At 40.4% G+C, this 22,204-nt stretch overlaps 1 pseudogene; it reads left to right on the top strand.

The window, feature by feature from the left end:
• Window positions 1-8,749: 8,749 nt before the first annotated feature.
• LOC147794883 (E3 ubiquitin-protein ligase RHA2B-like) lies at window positions 8,750-14,488 on the top strand (annotated as a pseudogene).
• The last annotated feature ends 7,716 nt before the right edge of the window (window positions 14,489-22,204 follow it).

Raw genomic sequence — 22,204 nt, 5'->3', positions numbered from 1 at the left:
GAAGAAAATCGAAGAAAATCGAAGAAAGATGAAAAAACTCATTGATGAGAAATCCAAGTTACTTATCCATTGAATGAATCATGACAAAAATTGGGTATTTGAAGATACCAATACTTTTCCCTTTTTCACTTTTTGATTCAATGTATGGGTGTGTCATCTTTTGCAAGCTTATCCATTTTCATCCGACTAGGGAAACTCACATGTCCATTGATTATTATTTGTAAGCTTCTTGTTTTTCCAAATAAATGAAATATGCAATCTCCATGCTATCTACTTCTTTCTTTCATTCCACTTTAATATGACATTTCCATTATTGTTTTTATTCATTCATGTGAAAATAAAGTTTGAGTGAGACATACTATGGTGGTAGAGAGAGGAACACAAAGCTCTAAACAATATCGTGATAGTATAAACTAAGTAAAAACACTAATTGTAGGAGTGTTCATACGACGTGAGAACTCGACTAACTTAGAATATCTAACCCAAATCATAAAGCTTGGGTTGGATTATACATTTTTTTTCGATTTGGGTTGGATTGCTTTTTTTAAAACAAAAAATTCGAGTCAATTCGCAGATTGACATATATTTTGGTCGAGTCAACCATACAAAACCAAAAATATTAGAGTTACAATCCAACAATATTTGATGTTTGTAGTTGATGTTAGTAACACGTTGTGACTTGTGAATGTTTGATATTTGAATTTTACGAGATTTTGTTTATTTATGTAACATGTTTGGTAGATAAGTATGATTTTTTAAAATAATCCGACAACTCAACCCAACCTGACCCAAAAATAAAAAGTTGATTGGGTTTAGTTGTGAATTCTATCCCGGTTTCTTAGGTCACCAATCCAGCCAACCTAAAATTTCGGGTAGGTCCAAAATATTAACCAACTCAATCGGTGATACCTCAATTTTTTATTTGTTTTAAAAAATATTAGTTAATGGAAGCATTATAGAAGAAAATGGGGAAAGTAGTGATTGAAGGTTACACCTTGTTTGGTTTGGCCAACTTCTTTAAAATATTATCATTTTCTATGTCTCTATCGTTTCTCGACCTTTCTATCCCCCACTTCTTTCATTTGTCTTTTCTTCATCATTATTGGAATCTAGGTAAACCCATTATTATTCTTTTTTTTTTTTTTTTTTTTTTTTTTTTTTAACTAAATTACCATATTTTCAAAAATCATTATAAACTAATGTAGTTTAGAAAATGATTCCAAAATTATTATTTTAGTTTCAAAAATTGACTTTTGCCTTTTTAACTTTTATATTTCTTTATTTTTTTAGTTTAATTATTTTGCTATAGTTTTTTACCTAAAATTTGTTCATCATTTTCAAAAAATAATTATAAATTAGATAAAAATAAGAAAAATATATGTATGTATAATAGTATGGAAACAAAAATATATTTTTTAAAATTAGTAATAAATTCTTGTGGGTTCAGTTCAACCTAATCTAGTTTTAGGGAAATTTTTTATTTATTTGAACCCAACTCAACTCAAATAAGTTCATAATTGGTCCGAACCGATTATTGAATAGGTTGGGTTGATCGAATTTGTTTTAGTAATCGAGTTTTTCTAAACACTTCTACCTCAAATTAACAATAAAAGATGTTATGTCTCTTCTTAAGAAATTATATAAGATGTGACATTCCAGTCGTAGTTAGAATGAGACTTATCCTCAAGTTTTATTTTAATAATTTTAAAAAAAATTAATAATTATTATTTATCCCAACAAAATATTATTAAATGGGATCAAATTCTTATTAACTATATATATTGTGGTGGAAAATCTTAAAGAATTATTTATATATTTATTGATCCATTACGAAAATAATAGTGATGGTTGTAAAAGTTAGGTATTGGACCTAAAAAAGTAAAAAACCTATCCTATTTTACATTCTATATATATATATATATATATATATATATATAATTGTAGGTTATATCAAAAAAATTAATATCAACAATAAAAAAAAAGATAAATATGAGTGTAAGTGTCGAATCCGGGCCTGACTAATGAATAAGTGATTGTCATTCTTCGACTCTTATCCAGGCCTGACTAATGTCTCTTTCTGATGATTAAAGCGCCCAACTTATAATTGGCAGATTCGTATGTTCAATTCTCTAAGTCCTTGAACGGTAGAACAGAATTCAATCAACTGGAATGTTCGTTTACAAGATAATTCATGACATATTTTAAGTTGTGCAAAACTTGATTATATAAATTCAGTAATGTTATAGTAATAAAATATATATATATATATATATATATATATATATATATATACTTTGACTTTAATTAACTTGATTTGACTGTTTTGGACCATTCTAGAAGTATTTTCTACCATTAAAAAAGTATGAACGTCATTACCGGATGACTTGAAATTAGGAGCAGTGATGTTTTCTCTTTATCGGGAGAAGATACAAGTATAAACAAAACAGAAGAGTTTAAAGTATCTATTTATGTAGAATGAGCTAAATATTAGACAACAAAAGTGGTTGGAACTATTAAAATATTATGATATAGAGATATTTTACCATCGAGGAAAGACCAACGTGGTAGATGACGCACTAAGTAGAAATGTAACTGACTCTTTGATCTTAATTACTAGTAAAGAGAAGCTATAAGAGGAAATACAAGGAGCCGAAATTGAAGTTATAATCAAAGGTGTCTCAGCAAGGTTGGCTCAGTTAAGAGTCCAACCCATCCTAAGGAAGCATATAATAGATACTTGACTTGTACCTTAGTAAGGTCCTACACAACAGCCAGAAGCAGACATCTCGAAGGATTTTCGGTATCTTCAGTATTATTGTAATGAGGTCAATTTTCAGCTCAGTCACACACAAACTCCCCCTATTTCAATTTTCCATAGGAACTTTGACATTAGACAGAATTTGTAACCATCCTAGTCTACCACTAGCAGATATTGTCGTCTTCGATTTTTCACTTTTGGGTGTCTCCATAAGGTTTTTAAATCACACATGATAGGGAGAGGTTTCCACACCTTTATAAAGAATGCTCGTTCTCCTCCCCAACTGATGTGGGATCTCACAATCCACCTCCCTTCGAGGCCCAGCATCCTTGCTGGCACTCATTCCCTTCTCCAATCGATGTGGGACCCCCTTAATCCACTCCCCTTTGAGGCCATTGTCCTTGTTGGCACACTGCCTCGTGTCCACCCCTTTCAGGGCTCAGCCTTCTCGCTGGCATATCATCCGATGTCTAACTCTAATACCATTTGTAACAGCGCAATCCCACAGCCAACAGATATTATCCTCTTTGGACATTTCTTTTTGGGCTTCCCCTCAATGTTTTTAAAATGTGTTTGGTAGGGACAGGTTTCCACACCCATATAAAAAATGCTCCTCTTCAACTGATGTGAGATCTCACATAATCGATCAATCAGTTGTATGTAAATTTCACAATCTATTCTTTTGATATTACGTTGGACCGACCTCATTACCGTGAAGAAAGAATCATCGTTGGATGAGACCATTTCGATAAGTTGTATTCTTAAATGTTCCTTTCGTCAAAATTCATCCATTAATATTGCATTTATTTCAATTTGTGTAAGAGGAATAAGTACCAAAAGTTCTTTAGGCGCTCTAGAAATTTTGGTCACAAATCCACAATCAAAAGAGGTTGAAAATAGATCAAAAGTGGCCACAATTTAGCTAAAAACAGCAACCAAAGGAAAAAAAACGCATGAAAAATGAGAAATCAAACAAAAATCAGCCTCAAATTCAAACCTCAGACTCATGATCCAAAAAAAAAAAAAAAAAAACCGAACTTGAGACTTGGAAAGTAGCCCCTCCAAGCCGCAAATTCGTGTCTGAACCCGACAGGCTCAGATAGCTTAGTAATTCCTCAGCCTACTTCATGTCACAGTCATACATTTTCAATCGTGCGGCATCATGATCTTGATATGCTCATGACAAGCTTTAAGGGGAACTCAAGCTCCATTAACATTTTTTGCCTATCTTTGTTGCTTCGTCGAACCTCAAGCAAGATTCTCCTTTGTCAACCAAACATAACTCATGCAGAATCTAATCTTGTTCAGCCACACATTCCACTCATGCATGCATGTTTAATCGTATATGACTCTAGTCAACTTGCCTCTACACTAGACCAACTAAACAAGTGACTTTACTGTTAACTTTGTTTGATGACTGAGTTGCTATATGAACGATGCATACTCTGTGGCCCCAACATGGTTCGTGTTTTATAATTGTTTGACGTGTGCAATGTTATGTGTATACTATGATAAATATTATATTGAATTACAAATTATGGTACGTTATAAGTTATACTATGATATGACTATGCTATGCTATGAAACTATGTTATGTTATCAATATCGTATGATGCATTAACTTCCACATGCCACACCATGTAAACTATGTTAATATGTTCACCCTACGCCTACGAGTCATAAAAATTGTGAACATATTAAATGCATAATAAATATGTTTAAATATGTTGCAACTTTCATGACAACTACTAGTGGGAAGAATCATGAATATTAAAAGAATTAATAAGAAAAAAAAGAAATGATTAATTAAGGCATAATAAGCATCATTAATTAGGCATAGTGAGGTCGGTGGGATACGGAGATCTCCATGGACGGCGGGGATTGAATGATTAAGAGATTGGAATTACAAATCATGTGGGTTAGAATTAATTTAATCCTAATCTGAGTGGCCGGAGATCTCGCCAAATCTCTCTCTTTCAGAGAGATATTCCCTTCTCTTATCTATTTAATTCAGAATTTGGGTTTTAATTTAATCTCTCCACCGTCCAACCCGCCTTGTTTTTTTCCTTTTCCTTCTTTGTTTAATGCTTCCACATGAATGTTGGAAATTTTGGGAACACCTTTTTTCTTTTTTCTTTTCTTTCAATGCTATCATGTCCATCCGAATACTTTCTTGTTATGATTAGCAAGGATGCATAACGTACAATATTTATGTTCATTATGATATTTTGTGGGTCATCTCCCTTCGTGGTGTCCGGTGGCATAAGAGCGTGCTTACTCAACTACTGAGGCTCAAGAGGTATGTATACGAGCCTGCTTGGTGGGTCTATGTTCGTGCATGTGTCGTGTGTGAGGAAGTAACGCACATTCAACCTTGATCGGACTGAAAAACGAAGCCCAAAGTCAAGTTATAATGTTTTATAAAAGAATAGGTCACACCATAACTGCTTGGGTATGCATTTTGTATCACTAACAGTAGAGTTACTTATTGAGTATTTCTTCAAATACTCAAACTAGTGCTACTCTTATTTTTTTAGGTAAATGGAAGACAATCTTCTACAAGTGACGATGTCGTAGTCAAGGTCATAGGTCGAAGCTAGGGTAATTGCGTTCGCGTTTTTAGAGCATTACTTTATTTTTGTTTAAATTCATGTTATTTAGTTCCACCATCTCATTTAAACAACCTTTATGAAATATTTTTACAGACTCTTTTCGACATATATTAACATGTCATTCATGTAGTGACATCTCTATTTTCTTAAGAAAAATAGGATCGTTACAACTAAGGTAGGGATGACAACGAAATAAGATGTTGGAATTCCATAAATGGGGTTGATGGCTTTAAAAGTTGGTTATATCTAATATGAATCATACATGAACGGTAGTTGGAATTGATGAGTTTCTTAAGGTTCACTCATCTGGGATCCTTGGAGAATAGGATAAGTTGGCTCTTGCTAACAACTTGATGCACTATCTCCGTTCAACCATTTGAACCACAACAAAAGGAAGGGAAAACTATAGATCGACTCCATCGTCTCTACCCCATAGGAACTACAATATCACCTAAAGGATGCCTTCAATATCAACTGTAACGGCTCAAACCCACCGCTAGCAGATATTGTCCCCTTTGGGTCTTCCTGGCCAGGGAGAGGTTTCCACACCTTATAAAAAAAAAAAAAAAATAATAAATGTTCTGTTCTCCTTCTCAACCGATGTGAGATCTCACAATCCACCCCTTTTAGGGCCAAACGTCTTCGCTGACACTCGTTCCCTTCTCCAATCGATTTGGGAGCCCCCTAATTCACCATCTTCCACCCTCGAAAACCAACATCCTTGTTGGCACACTGCCTCTTGTCCAGCCCCATTCAGAGCTCAGCCTCCTCGCTGGCACATTGCCCCGTGTCTGGCTCTGGTAATGACCGAAGTCCACCGCTAGTAGATATTATCCTATTTGGACTTTCCCTTTCGAGCTTTCCCTCAACGTTTTTATAACATATCTGTTAGGGAGAGGTTTCCACACCCTTGTGAAAAATGTTTCGTTCTCCTCCCCAACCAATATGGGATCTCACATCCACAGATCGCATACCTACCATAAAACGTGTGATTACTTGCTCAATAGGGGAAGAAGGTAGTTCAATAAGGGATGAAGGTAGTTGTAAAGAATTTTGTCATGGAAAATAAAAAAGAAAAAAATTTAAATACTTCCTCTCTTAGTCATACTACATCTATTTTTTTTAATGGCGGTGTGTAAGAAGATTCATAAATAAATAAATAAATAAATAAATAAATATATATATATATATTCATTATGAGGCTCAAATTCCAAAAAGTAGTTAAGTATTATTGGAATTACCTAAAACTTTGTCTCTTTGCATTACAACTTTTATACTTAAAATGGGTAGGCCATATTTTGAAAGAGACATCACCCTTCTCATCAATACCACTACAAATTTCCATTATTATTATTATTATTATTATTATTATTTTTTTAAATTTGTAAGCCAAGTCAAACATGTCTAATTTACAAACAACAATACTCAAGACAATAAAATAAATGTCTAATTTTTTTATTTATTGTTTAAATTCTCTTCATTTTTTTTTTTCTTTTTAAATATTTGTTTGCATCCTGGCCATGCAAATAATCCTTAATTAAAAACTGGGAATTGTAATTTATTAGGGATTTTCAATATTCAAATAAGAAGATTAAATTATTATAAATAAATTTTATTATTTTTTTGGAATAATAAAAGGGTTTAGAAAAAGATGGGAAACGCGTTTTGATGTTTACAAACACACCAACTCATTTCTTCAACTAATAAAATTTCTCCAAAAGATCTCTCTCTCCTCACATTTTCTCTCTCATATATATATATTTTTTAATTATGTGGGCTCCTACTTGAAACCCAACCTACCATTTGATTTTGATTGCGTAATAGTTAGCGGTGTTCGATGAGTCAAAAATATCGATCTAACTCAACTTACTTTATGCCGTTTGAGTTGGATTATGAACTTATTTGAGTTGGACTCCGTTAAAACAAGATTTGACCTAAATTTATTGTTAATTTATTAGGAATTTACGAGTTTTTTTTTGGTAGAAATTGATGTTTTATCGACCTATCAACAAATTATTAAAATGTCAAAAACTATGGATTACGCACTAATGTCTAATTATTAATTTATTTTTTGTTTTTGTACATAAATTAAGACCCAAATTGCGTGTTAAGAATGAAAATTGATAAATAAATTAATAAATAATGGAAGTAATTTTCAATTCTCCAGCTTCCTTTTAAATTATATTTTCCACTTTTATTTTGGTCATGGGTTGCTTATAAATCTTAAATTGTTATATTATTATAAATTCATTTTAGATATTAGTAAAAAAAAAAAAAAAAACAATATTAGTCAAATATCCTTATTAATAAAACATCAAACATGCTTAAATAATACTTTTTAATGTAATCTAGTGCTTTTAAATATTATAATTTTAAAATTCAAAAGTGTCCAATAAATGTTTTTTTTATTATACTTTTAAAAACTTAATAAATTAGATCAATTTTTTTTTTTTTAATAAAATGAAAATAACACCAAAATTCATCAATTGCATACGATATTCTTACCTTTACCCGAACAAAAATAGTTTTTTTTTAAAACGTTGAGTATTAAAAATACCCAATAGGTGACGTGTTATCAGAACTAATGCTATCATGCATCATTCATGTATAGACGTGCATCACTTTTGTATACATTGATTTTACGTATATCACTCTCATCCGAGACATGCATTAGTTTCATACAACCAAATCTTATAAAAAAAAAAAAAAACAATAATTTGTTTTAATACTTCATAGTATACATATTCTCGTCCCACATACAAGATATCAGTTTAACAACACATATATAAGATCTTTGATCATAAACAACATCAATTAGTCAACTCGAACCATTAAGTTCGAACGTTAAGAACTTTAATTGAAACCGACAAAATTTAAAGGGAAAACTTACCTAACATCGGAGTGGATGCGGTTGGAAGCTTCTTTTTTTGAGGAGGAACAATCGCCGAACTTGTGTCTGTAGAGGAAGAATGAAAAAGAGTATGGGGGCCGCTGGGGGAGAGGGAAACACAGAGACAACGACAACCTTTTATTTATTTATTATTGTTATTATGACGTCATATCTTATTTTAACACTGACAAAAAAAATTAAATTAAATTAATTTGAGTAATTCAAATTTGTTTATAACTTAAACCCTATTGGACGTGACATTAAAGAATTATGGATTCCATGAAAATTTAAAATATGATCTGACACAATTTTACAACATTATATCCTAAAATAAAAACATTATTTTTATATATGTGGTTGAATTAAAATAATAATAATAATAATAATAATAAGAATAAAATAATAAAATAATAAAATAATAAAATAATAAAATAATAAAATAATAAATAAATAAATAAATAAAGTTTTTGGTTGTATAAATCGCCGATTTCACATTGGGCACCAAACCCACATCTCTTTCTCTCCTTCTCTCAATTTCTGAGACGGAACAGTTTAGCATTTGAAACTATGGGTTTACAGAGCCAACTCAACGACTTCTCCTCCGACTCACTCCCTCTCTTCTTCCTCTCTCTCCTCGCCAATTTCCTCTCCCTCCTCCGCCGTTCTTTCCTCTCCTCCGCCGCTCCGTCTCCCGATTCCGATATATCCCCTCTCCACCACCATCTTCATCTCAATCGCCTTCTCTCCCACCGCTACTACGCCGATTCCGCCGCCTCCGACTGTGTCGTCTGCCTCTGTCCCCTCTCCGCTGGTAACCTCGTCCGCCGTCTCCCTTGCAACCACATCTTCCACAAGGACTGTCTCGATGGTTGGCTTCATCATCTCAACTTCAACTGCCCTCTCTGCCGCTCCCCCATCCACTTACACCAGCGCGTACCTTTCACGCTCCACTCTCCTCTCCCCCACCACGTTCTCGCCTAATTCTCCGTCTCCATGATCCTACGGTTCTGCTCCTCCCACGTGCTCGCATCCTCTGAGTTGCGCATCATTTTTTTTTTACGAATTTTTAGGTGGTCCCTTATGGCAGTTTTGACCATGGGCTCTTTCTTATTTTTTTTTTATTTTTTTTTTATTTTTATATATATATAGATTTAAATATATTTCTAGTTTTTTTTTTTTTTTTTTAAACCCTTTCCCCAGAAGAATCCTCACGGATTTTTATATATATTTATTATTTAATTTACGGCTGTAAATTTTGCACATTATTCTGTAATATATTTCTGTAAGTTTTTATTGCCACGTGTACCCCGTTTCACAATAATACTATTTTTTCGTTACCGACAATTATAACATTATTAAAGAAAAAAGTAAGATAAAAAATGTCGATCGAGAAAAGCTTCTTCGAGGCCTTTTTATCATTTTCTACGGCCTGTTTTATTTGAAGAGCTTGGTAAGACAGAATGTTGGTTGAGAAATACATTCGATTACTGTAACTTTTAGATCTAAAATAAGTCAGTCATTTCTCTTCTCCATTTGAAATAATGGAATATCAGCTAACATTCGATTAATGTAACATTTATATATTCGATCAAGAGATTAGAGATTCGAATATTTATTATAGAAAAAACAAACCACCAAAGTTTTAATAGTGTAGGGACTAAAAAGTAAAACGATAATTTGTTTCATTTTTTAAAGTAGAAATTGAAGGGTGAAAATTAGTGAGGCCAAGGCAACGATAACATTGATTGATGGACCCAAAGTTAAAAGCCCATTAAGCTGTTTGTTCAGATTTGGATGGAGCAAAGCCCAATAAAAGGTCATGCAATGGATTTGGGATTCTTTTTATACCCAAATTTTAAAAATGTTGGTTGGATCGAGTTAGAACAATCTTTTTAGACATAACAGGTTGAAATCCCAAACCATTCTTATTAAATAATGAAATTGTAAAGATCCTAAATTTGACTTAATCTAAGGTCATTATTATACCTTGAAATGCGGAGTTTACATTAAATGGGCTCTTATATTTACGTTTGTCTTTTACTACCTCGTGAATAACGAATACAAGGGAAAGAAAGAAAAAAGAACAAGACTGAAACAACTGTCTTATACTACCCTATAATTTATTATGCGATTACAATTCAACCTATACTAACCTATACTAATGATGCAAACGGGAATTCAACCTAAACTAACCTATACTTTGAATGCAAACGAAATTCAACCTATACTAACCTATACTACGAAATGGAAAACAACTATCCTATGCATGTGCCACGGTCCCGGGATGTGCGGTGCCACCGTCGATCTCACATGGGTGCCTTGCCTTTATCTGAAAAATATAGTAGCACGAGGCTTGAGTATTTCTAGAATACAAGTGACCCCCTATCGGGGTTATGCAACAATCACATGCAATGAGATGATGGGACCTATCTTTCAATCTGTCTTCCTATGGTGCTATTCTAACGGGTAATTTGGACGTGTACCATACACTCTACACATAGACCATACTCCCCCATACGTGTGAGTATGAGCTCACCAGTCAGTTCGCACACTGTTAGGTCACCTTACTAGTTGGGCGAGCATACACTAGGATGCTCCCTAGGCCGGATACCCGTTAGAACTAGTAACTGTCATGACAGTGCTATGCAAAACATAACGATTGTTGTCCTACCATTGGATGTATGCGTCTGTACCCTCGTGATGGAATAGGGGTATCCCCCCAATGCATGAACACACATAATGCATGAGGTCCCCAATATTTCTACCTTATCATTAATGAATATAACTCCGCTATCATCTTTCATGCTTAACGTGTCATTTCTCATTTTCAGTCTACGTATCATACATAATCCTAATGGGGTTATATTTCAAGCAATTTACCGTATTTCATGTCATACATTTCATGTTGTATACATTCAAATATTTCGTACAATCATGCCATAATCATTTAGGAATATCATAAACGTCATAAGCATTACATATCACATCATACTAAACAACATACATTCACGTTCACAAGATTACGTACTTAAGCATAACAGTCTAGCATACAATTTAATAACACGTGCGAATCCACGGGCACGTGCCAACATACAACAAACAACGTGTAACCTACGATGGGTGAGCCACTTACGGGTGAGCCACTTACTTGGTAGGGCTCAATTTCCTCCTTGCCCGAATACTAGCGAACTTTTTTGGCGACACAATCTCTCAATTCGTTCACGTCGTTCCACCGTCCTTTTTCCTCATTTTTCCTCCGTTTCCGAGTTTCCTCCTCTCCCTAATCCCGTTTAAGGTATTTTTTTGATTCGTAAAGACCTAACACTCCCGGATCTGAGAGGGTTCGGAAATTCGACGTTCTGTCTCCCTTACCCGACGGTGTACAACATGTAGAAATCGTCGAAATCTACCCCTGGTGTGTGTAAAAGTCTCTGGGATTATTTTCGTTGCGTAAATCGGAGGTTTCGACGTTGATTTCGCAGAGTTTGGCTTTACCGGAGCTTCGTCGAATTTTCTCACTGTCTTTCTCGTTTTCTCACTATTTTTCTTCCCTGTAGGTGTCCTGGAGGTGGCTGAAGGTCGGGTTTAGTTTCCGTGGTGACCCTGACGTCGGGCACTCTTTGTTTAGGGTTTAGGGTTTAGGGTGTGAACGAAAACTCTGGCGTTAGCCGGAGTTTTCGGTCCTGCCAACGATCTTTATGGGTCGTGTGTGAACGAAAACTCTGGCATGCGCATCCTTGCTCTAATTTTCTATACCGCCTCGTTGGTGATGCGGACCAGCTTAGGTCCTACCAATTCTCGTTCTCCTACTTCGTCCCAGCACAATGGGGATCTACATCATTTTCCATATAACGCTTCAAATGGTGCCATCCCGATGGTTGCTTGAAAACTGTTGTAGTACGAGAATTCCATTAAGTGTAGTTTAGTGTCCCAACTCCCTATGAAATCCATAACACATGCCCGAAGCATGTCTTCTAGGATTTGGTTTAATCGTTCCATTTGGCCATCAGTTTGTGGGTGGAAGGCTATGCTAAGGTTGAGGCGGGTACCCAACGCTTTTTGGAGTCCGCGCCAAAAGGCCGACGTAAATTGTGGGTCCCGATCTGGCACTATAGATACTGGGACTCCATGGAACCTCACAATTTCTTTCACATACAGTTGAGCCCAGTTGTCTACTGTATATGTTGCCTTACCTGGTAGGAAGTGTGCCGACTTTGTCAGACGATAGACAATTACCCAAATTACCATGTTACCCTTTAGTGTCTTGGGTAGGCCTACTATGAAATCCAAAGCAATATTTTTCCATTTCCATTCCGGTATACTTAGAGGTTGTACTAGTCCGGCGGTTTTCTGCCTAGGGGCTTTTACCTGTTGGCATACTAGACATTTACTCACGTATTCCGCGATATCCTTTTTCATACTTCGCCACCAGAAGTGATGTTTCAGGTCTTGATACATCTTTGTACCACCTGGATGTATCGAGAAGGGTGAGTTGTGTGCTTCAGTTAGGATTTCGTTCACCGCTGGGACACATAAACGTCCTTGACATAATAGTCCATCATCTGTTGACTTAGAACAACCGTCCACTAGGCCTACTTTCAACTGGTCTAGGATTTTGTTTAGGCTTGGGTCCTCTAGTTGTGAATCTATGATCCATTGTCTTAGCGTGGGACGCACTGTTAGTCGGGCTATTTGGGCTGTAACCTCCTTGGTTACTACCGCTATGTCAGCTCGTTCGCAATCAGCTCGCACTCGTGGCTCCCTTGTGATGAGGGCCGACGAGTGTACTGCCTTTCGACTTAGTGCGTCAGTGACTACGTTTGCTTTTCCAGGGTGGTACTAGATATCTATGTCGTAATCTTTTACTAGCTCTAGCCATCTACGTTGTCTCATGTTCAATTCTTTTTGTGTGAACAAGTATTTTAGACTTTTATGGTCTGTGTAAATTAGAGTCTTTTCACCATACAGGTAGTGTCGCAAAATTTTTAACACGAACACCACCACCACCAACTCCAAATCATGTGTAGGATAGTTTTTCTCATAATCCTTTAATTGGCGTGACGCATACGCAACAACCTTGCCATGTTGCATCAATACACAACCCAGCCCCTTTTTGGATCTATCACTGTAAATCACGTATCCCGCAGAGCTTTCTGGAACCGTGAGCACTGGGGCAGACACTAGTCTTTGTTTTAGTTCCCGAAAGCTGGCCTCACAAGTATCGTTTCATACGAAAGGTATGTTAAATAAAAGCCATTCCTTATTTAGTTAGGTTTCTCAAGACATCTGAATTCACGCCAATGGAAGAGCGTAATTATAGGTGCCATTTTTTGGCCAATTTGGGCGAAGTGTTCGTCCACTTTTCTATATTTGTATAATTAGTTTTTCTATTTTTGTAATTAGGTTTGTTATTTAAACCATTCAGGAAAATAAATATCGAGTCTTCAGCAAATCTCAGCGAATCTCTCACCCTTTCTCCTTTTACTTCCGCTAATTTTTCCTTCGAAGAAACCTTCAGCCAATTTTTCGTCGACATTGTTCTCCGAATTGCCAGAGTCAACAAGTGGTATCAGAGCCTCGTTCAAGCGATCGGTAGTATACCATTACAGAAGAGCCAACCTATCAACAATCAAGTTGAATAGCTCAAGTGGTTAGAGTGTCGACCTAACAACACACAAGTCTCAGGTTTGGGTAGAAAAAAAATGCAAAGTGCGAAAATAAGCACATCGTGGGGTCCATCCCGAGCAGGCTCGCTCACTCCTCCACGCCGCCGCCAAGTGCCGGCATCTCCATCACCACCACGAAGAGGCCGACATCGTGATGATGGGCGTCGAGTTGTTGTTGAGCGAGAAGTGATAAGGGAGACATCGACCGCCATCGTTCAGTACCCAATGTTGACAAGGTCCAACCACAACGAGTGGGCCTTGTTGATGCGCATCAACCTACAGGCACAAGGGTTATGGCACGCTGATGAGCCAGAGGAAGGAGAAACAATCAAGTACCGAGGAGGATCGGCTGGCGTTCGCCGCCATATTACGATCTCTCCCCCCAGAGATGCTGGCATCTCTTTTCACTAAGCGCACCGCACAATCGGCCTGGGAGGGAATCAAATCCCGTTGGGTCGGTGTACAGCGAGTGCGAGAATCGGAGATCTGCTTTAAGAACGGCGAATCTGTCGATGATTTTTCAATGCGGATCACGGGACTCATCGCGACTTGCTCGAGGTGAACGACATAACAGTGGAAGAGGTGACTGGAAGACTACGTAACGTCGAGCAGTGGAAGAAACAAGGAGGGCCGTCTACTCCTCAAGGAGGAGGAATGGCTTGCATCGAGCAGTGGAAGAAACAAGGAGGGCCGTCTACTCCTCAAGGAGGAGGAATGGCTTGCACGCCTAAAGCTCCGCAACAACACCGACGAGAGCAAAGGCGGTAAGAAGCCATGGAAGTCCCACGGGCGCACGCGCGGGAAAGATGGGGATCAAAAGAAGGAGTCGACCAATGGTAGGCCGATCCAGTGCTCGAACTGTGGGAAGAGAGGACACCTGAGCAGGAATTGCTGGAGCAAGCTCAGGAACAAGGAGAAGGCCGAAAAGGCCCATGTGGCTCAATTCGAGGAGGACGAGCCAGCTCTCTTCATGGTGAGTGCATGCGTCCCCAATTTCGAGGCCCATGTGGCTCAATCCGAGGAGGACGAGCCAGCTCTCTTCATGGTAAGTGTATGCGTCCCCAATTTTGATTCCAAATTCACGGAGATGGAGGCAATCGATGACGATGTTGAACCCGAGAAAGAGCTCCAGCTGGGCGTAGCAAAGGTGGCACCAGCTGGGGAGCCAATTCAACTTGAGGAGGAGCGAGTGTTTGCTCAGATCGGCAAGAGGGATGAGCAACACGAGCACCGGCGATGGATCCTCGACATAGGGGCAATAAACCATATGACCGGGGCTAGATCTGCATTTTCCGAGCTCGACTCAGGGATCCGCAGGACGGTGAAATTCGGCGACGGCTCCGTCGTCAAGATCGAAGGGCGCGACACCATCCTGTTCGTCAGCAAGGGAGGCAAGCATCGCAAGCTGACTGACGTCTACTTCATCCCGAGGCTCAAGGCTAACCTTGTGAGCTTGGGTCAACTCGATGAGACAGGTTGCTTCATTTCCATCAAGCGCGGACTACTCAAAATCTGCGATAATCAACGACGGCTGCTCACGCAGGCAAGGCGCACGACAAACCGTCTTTACATCCTGGAGTTAGAGATAGAGCAACCCGTCAGCCTCTCGGCCAAGATCGAATAGGTATCTTGGAGGTGGCACGCAAGGTACGGGCACTTAAACTTTCCTGCTCTAGAAAAGCTACAGAAGGAGGAGTTGGTGCACGGTTTGCCAGCAATTAAAGGCGTGAACAAGCTGTGCGACGGGTGCCTCATCGGCAAACAGAGACGCACACTCTTTCCGTCTCGAACATCCTACCGAGCTGATGAGCCGTTGGAGCTTGTACACGGCGATATCTATGGGCCCATCAAGCCGGCGACCCCAGGCGGTAAGAGTCTCTTCCTCTTGTTAGTCGATGACAAAAGCCGCTTCATGTGGCTGACCCTGCTGCAAGCGAAAAGTGAGGCGGAAGGGGCGGTTAAGCGCATTAAAGCGCGAGCAGAGGGCGAATGTGAGAAGAAGATGCGAGTACTGCACACAGACCGAGGCAGAGAATTCACCTCGGCAAGTTTCGGTAAGTACTGCGACGAGATCGGCATACAACGGCACCTAACGGCGCCCTACTCCCCCCAACAGAACGGAGTGGTGGAGCGCCAAAATCAGACCATCGTCGGGACAGCGAGGTCATTGTTGGTGACGGTTGGGATGCTTGGGAGATTCTGGGGAGAGGCAGTAATGACGGCCGTCTATCTCCTCAATCGGTCACCAACCCGAAGCCTCGACGGGAAGACGCCATATGAGGCCTGGTACAACAAAAAACCAGCGGTACATCATTTTCGCGTGTTCGGCTGCGTCGCATACATGAAGGTAACACGTCCCCACCTCGCCAAGCTCGATCCCATGGGGCTGAAGGTCGTCTTCATCGGCTATGAACCCGGGAGCAAGGCGTACAAACTCTATGATCCTGTAGGGGGGCGAGCTCACGTGTCTCGCGACGTCGTCTTCGATGAAAGCACCTTCTGGCAGTGGAATGACGTGATCGAGACAAACCATAATCCAAATCAATTCACGGTGGAGTACCTCGTCACCGAGCTGGAAGAAAGAGGAGCCCAACATCAGGAGCCGTCACCGCCGCCAGCAGGTGCACCCCCTGAACCAGTGGAATTCGCAACACCACGGACTACGGATTCGACGCTGGATGCCGATCACGATGCTGATCTGGAGGCTAGGTACCGGAGGATGGACGACCTAGTGGGAGGAGGTGAACCACCTGGACTAGCAGCGCACGAGCTTGAAGAAGTGGCCGAACTACATGCCATCAATGCAGATGAACCGAACACCTTCGCCGAAGCAGAAAAGAACCCGTGCTGGCTGAAGGCAATGCAGGAGGAGATGACATCCATCACCGAGAACCAGATGTGAAATCTGGAGGATATGCCGTCGGGACACCGAGCCATAGGGCTCAAATGGGTCTTCAAACTGAAGCGCAACGAAAAAGGAGAAGTTGTGAAGCACAAGGCCCGTCTGGTGGCGAAGGGCTACGTCCAGAAGCAAGGAGTGGACTTCGAAGAGGTATTTGCGCCAGTGGCAAGGTTAGAATCCGTTCGTTTCTTGCTGGCAGTTGCGACACATTACTCTTGGGAGGTTCACCATATAGACGTAAAGTCTGCTTTCCTTAACGGAGAGCTAAAGGAGACCGTCTATGTCCGACAACCACCTGGCTTTCTTGACAAAGACAACCCTAATAAGGTATTGCGCCTGCATAAGGCACTCTACGGGCTTCGACAAGCCCCACGAGTTTGGAACGCGAAGCTCGACAGTACCCTACTGTCACTGAAATTCAAACGTTGTGCCTCTGATCATGGCATGTTTACGCACGGCCATGGCAAGAAGCGACTGATCGTGGGAGTGTACGTCGACGACCTCATAATCACTGGAGGCGACGTGGAAGTCCTCGAAAGGTTCAAGAAGGAGATGTCGAAAAACTTTGAGATGAGCGATCTCGGCGTGCTCAGCTACTACCTTGGCATCGAAGTGCAACAGAATTCTACCGGCATCTCCATCTGCCAAAGTGCATACGCGAAGAAGCTGCTGGACACAACTGGGCTTGTGGACAGTAATCCTACAAGGACGCCAATGGAGGCCTGACTCCAACTAAGGTAGGCCGGCACTACGACGACAGTCGACTCCACCAATTATTGCAGCATTGTCGGGAGTCTACGCTATCTGGTAAACTCTCGTCCTGATCTTGCTTATTCTGTTGGATATGTGAGCATGTTTATGGAAGCACCTAGGGAGGAGCATCTAGTGGCTGTCAAGCGCATCTTGCGCTATGTAGCCGAAACCAGAGGCTGGGGTGTAAGATACTGTGCAAGGAGCGGAAAGGAGAAACTCAAGCTGGTCGGCTACAGTGATAGTGACATGGCCGGTGACGTTGATGATCGTAAGAGCACCAGCGGAATGATCTACTTTCTCTCAGGCGACGCGATCTGCTAGCAATCAACAAAACAGAAGGTAGTTGCTTTGTCTTCCTACGAAGCAGAATACATCGCTACTTCGATGGCAGCAATACAAGGGATCTGGCTTGCGTGACTAATGGAAGAACTCATCAGGAGAGAAAGCGATCCACCAATGCTATACGTAGACAACAAAGCTACGATCTCCCTGATAAAAAATCCAGTTTTGCACGACCGGAGCAAGCACATAGAAATCAGATTCCACTACATTCGAGAATGTGCAGATCAAGGGCTCATCAAGATTGATTTCATCCGAACAGAGGAACAACTTTTAGGAGGAGATTGTTAAATAAAAGTCATTCCTTATTTAGTTAGGTTTCTCAAGACATCTGAATTTCCCATTGGAAGAGCGTAATTCTAGGTGCCATTTTTTGGCCAATTTGAGCGAAGTCTTCGTCCACTTTTCTATTTTTGTATAATTAGTTTTTCTATTTTTGTAATTAGATTTGTTATTTAAACCATTCAACTGAAGGAAAATAAATATCGAGTCTTCAGCAAATCTCACCGAATCTCTCACCCTCTCTCCTTTTACTTCCGCTAATTTTTCCTTCGAAGAAACCTTCAGCCAATTTTTCGTCGACATTGTCCTCCGAATTGCCAGAGTCAACAAGGTACGCCTTTTTTTGTCAATTGGGTGAGAGGCGAGGCTACTCTAGCAAAGTCTTGGACAAACCTTCGATAGTAACCCACAAATCCCAAGAAACTTCGTATCTCAGTGACCATAGTTGAGCGTTTCCATTTCGTGACGGCTTCTATCTTGGTAGGATCTACTCAAATTCCATCTTTAGACACTACGTGTCCCAAGAACGAAACCTGTCATAGCCAAAATTTGCATTTGGAGAAATTGGCATACAACTTATTCTCTCTTAAGATAGTTAGGGCTTTATGGAGGTGCTCTTGGTGTTCTAGGTCCGTTTTTGAGTATATTAGGATGTCTTCTATGAATACGATCACAAACGAGTCTAAGCACTCCTTAAATACTCGGTTCATTAATTCCATGAACACCGCTGGGGCGTTGGTAAGGCCAAATGACATTACCACAAACTCATAGTGGCCATATCTGGTTCGAAAGGATGTTTTCGGTATATCTTCATTTTTAATCTCAATTTGATGGTATCCTGATCGAAGGTCTATTTTGGAAAACCCTGTTGCCTCTCGAAGTTGGTCAAATAGGTCCTCGATGCAGGGTAATGGGTATTTGTTCTTTACCGTCCTCTTGTTTAATTCTCTATAGTCAATGCATAGACGCATAGAGCCATCTTTCTTTTTGACAAACAACATTGGCGCACCCCAAGGGGATACGCTAGGTCGAATGAAGCCTTTATCTAATAGGTCTTCTAGTTGTGATTTAAGTTCTTTTAGTTCTGCTGGGGCCATGCGGTATGGGGCTTTAGAGATGGGTACCGCTCGCGATGGAGGGATTCCCGGGAGGTCCTCCAGGAAGACATCTGTGAATTTGTTTACTATGGGTACCGTATCTATTGGTTTCTCCCTTTTCTCCTTTCCTTTTGTGTTTACTGCATTGGTTAGAATCGCCCACCCCCTTATTGTACCAGGTGTTTGTTAGATAAAACCTATGGTTTTATTCACACGTTTCCTTAAATTTCGTTAGTTGTTTTTTGACTTTTGAATATCTGAATTAACGCTCCCCGTTCAATGGAAGAACGTATTTTTTGCTGGCCAACTTTGGGGGCAAGCTTTGTGCCACTACGGCTAAATTTAGGATAGGCTTGTTATTTGAATAAGTGAAACTGAATCAAATAACGACAATTGGGTCTTCAGCAAATATTTCTCTCTTTTTCTTTTCGGTTATTTTTTTCTTCGAAGAAGTTTTCCTTCGGCCAATTTTTACTCTGTCGACGTTTTCCTCTCAATTGCCAAAAGCCAACAGCGTCTCGCTTTCATCATCGATATTATTTTTGGGGTGGTACCTGTGAAGGTTCCTTTAAACTTAAAGGTAAGTCCGTTAGGAGGTGTGAATACCACTTCTTTCTTATGGTAGTCTATGCTAGCAAAGTTTTCGGCTAGTCAGTCCATTCCTAGTATGACGTCAAAATCCATCATATTTACTACTTTTAGGTCTACGTGGATGGTTCGTCCAGCTATGACCACTTGTCCGTCTTTTACTCTATTTTTCGTGACTAGGACTACTCCTGCTGGGGTATCGACCGACAATACATGCATTAAGGGTTCTACTACGAACCCTACTTGTCTAACAAATGGTAAAGAAACAAACGAATGGGTAGAACCCGAATCAAACAACGTGAATGCAAAGTGTCCTAGTATAGAAAGCGTACCTTTCACCACGGTGCCAAACGTTCTCGCCTCTTTACTGGTCGTTGTATATGCCCTAGTCTATGGGCGGATTTGTATGGTGGGTTCTCGAATGACCGGACCTCTAAGGGGTTCCCTTGGGTTTCCCGTGCCCCTTGCAGGGCAAGCTCTGGCCACGTGACCTGCACGACCGCAATTATAACTCACACCGGAGCTTACCAAACATCTGTCACCATGTTGTTTTCCATAGTCGCGGCACAGCGGTTTTTTCGTTACTAGGTATCGGGCTGCTGGTGATGGAGCAGGTGGCCTGTTCTGATGTCGAGGTCTCTATAGTGGCAGTTGAAATTCCGTGGGTCTGACCTCGATAGGGCGTTTCTTTCCTATGACAACCGTTGGCTCCGAGTTTTTCTCCTTTGGAGGTTCCTCTAGGGTCTTGGCCGTCCTCAGGGCCTCTTTGTAAGTTTTCGGGTTAAAAGCCTCCAACATGCGGCGGGCCTTCGGGTTCAACCCCAACACAAATTTCTCCGTCTGTTTCTCTTTAGTGTCTGCTAGTGACGGTACGAACCTTCTTAATCTCATGAATTCCTGATCATACTGATCCACCATGTGTTCTCCTTCGGTTAAGTGGTTAAATTCTTGTTGTTTCTTTATATGGGTTTCCTTTGGATAGTAATACTTAAGGAAGACTTCCTTAAAGGTTTCCCATGTTGTGATCCCCTCTCCCGGGTTGATACTCTGTTTATTACCCACCCACCACTCCTGTGGGACCAAGGCGTACAGACTCTATGATCCTACGAACCCGTCTGGTGGCAAAGGGCTACGTTCAGAAGCAAGGAGTGGATTTCGAGGAGGTATTCGCGCCGGTGGCAAGGCTGAAATATGTCTGCCTATTGCTGGCAGTTGCGGCATATCGTTCTTGAGAAGTCCACCACATGGACGTGAAATCTGCTTGCACATCATTGCTGGGAAGTCCACCACATGGATGTGAAATCTGTGTTCCTGAATGGAGAGTTAAAGGAGACCGTTTATGTTTGACAACTACCAGGCTTCCTGGACAACGACAACCCTGACAAGGTATTGTGCCTGCACAAGGCACTCTATGGGGGCTTCGGCAAGTACCACGAGCATAGAACGCGAAGCTCGATAGTACCCTACTGTGCCTCTAAGCATGGCATGTACACACACGGCCACGACAAACAGCGACTGATCGTGGGAGTGTACGTAGACGACCTCATAATCACTGGAGGCGACATGGAAGTCCTCGAAAGATTCAAGTGGGAGATGTCAAAGAACTTCAAGATGAGCGATCTCGGTGTGCTCAGCTACTACCTCAGCATCGAAGTGCAACAGAGTACTACCGGCATCACCATCTGCTAAAGTGCGTACGCGAAGAAGTTGCTGGACACAACTAGGCTTGCAGACAGTAACCCTACAAGGACGCCAATGGAGGCCCAGCTCGAGCTAAGGAAGGCCAGCACTACGACGACAATCAACACCACCAATTACCGCAGCATTGTGGGGAGCTTGCGCTATCTGGTAAACACACGCCCTGACCTTGCTTACTCAGTTGGATACGTGAGTAGATTCATGGAAGCACCTAGGGAGAAGCATCTTGTGGTTAGAACCAAAGGTTGGGGTGTGAGATACTGCGCAGGGAGAGGAAAGGAGAAGCTTGAGTTGGTCGGCTACAGTGATAGTGACATGGCGGGTGAGGTTGATGATCGTAAGAGCACCAGTGGGATGATTTACTTCCTCTCAGGCGGCGTGGTCTGCTGGCAATTAACAAAATAAAAGGTAGTTGCTTTGTCTTCCTGCGAAGCAGAATACATCACCACTTCGACGGCGGCAATGCAGGGGGTGTAGCTTGTGCAACTGATGGAAGAACTCATCGGAAGAGAAAGCGATCCACCAATACTATACGTGGACAACAAAGCTACGATCTCCCTTATCAAAAATCCAGTTTTGCACAACTAGAGCACGCACATAGAAATCATATTCCACTACA

This window comes from Cucurbita pepo, chromosome 1 (assembly GCF_057944985.1).
Source record: "Cucurbita pepo subsp. pepo isolate OVF chromosome 1, ASM5794498v1, whole genome shotgun sequence".
NCBI classification, from domain to species: domain Eukaryota; kingdom Viridiplantae; phylum Streptophyta; class Magnoliopsida; order Cucurbitales; family Cucurbitaceae; genus Cucurbita; species Cucurbita pepo.
This window is presented reverse-complemented; position numbering and strand designations above follow the sequence as displayed.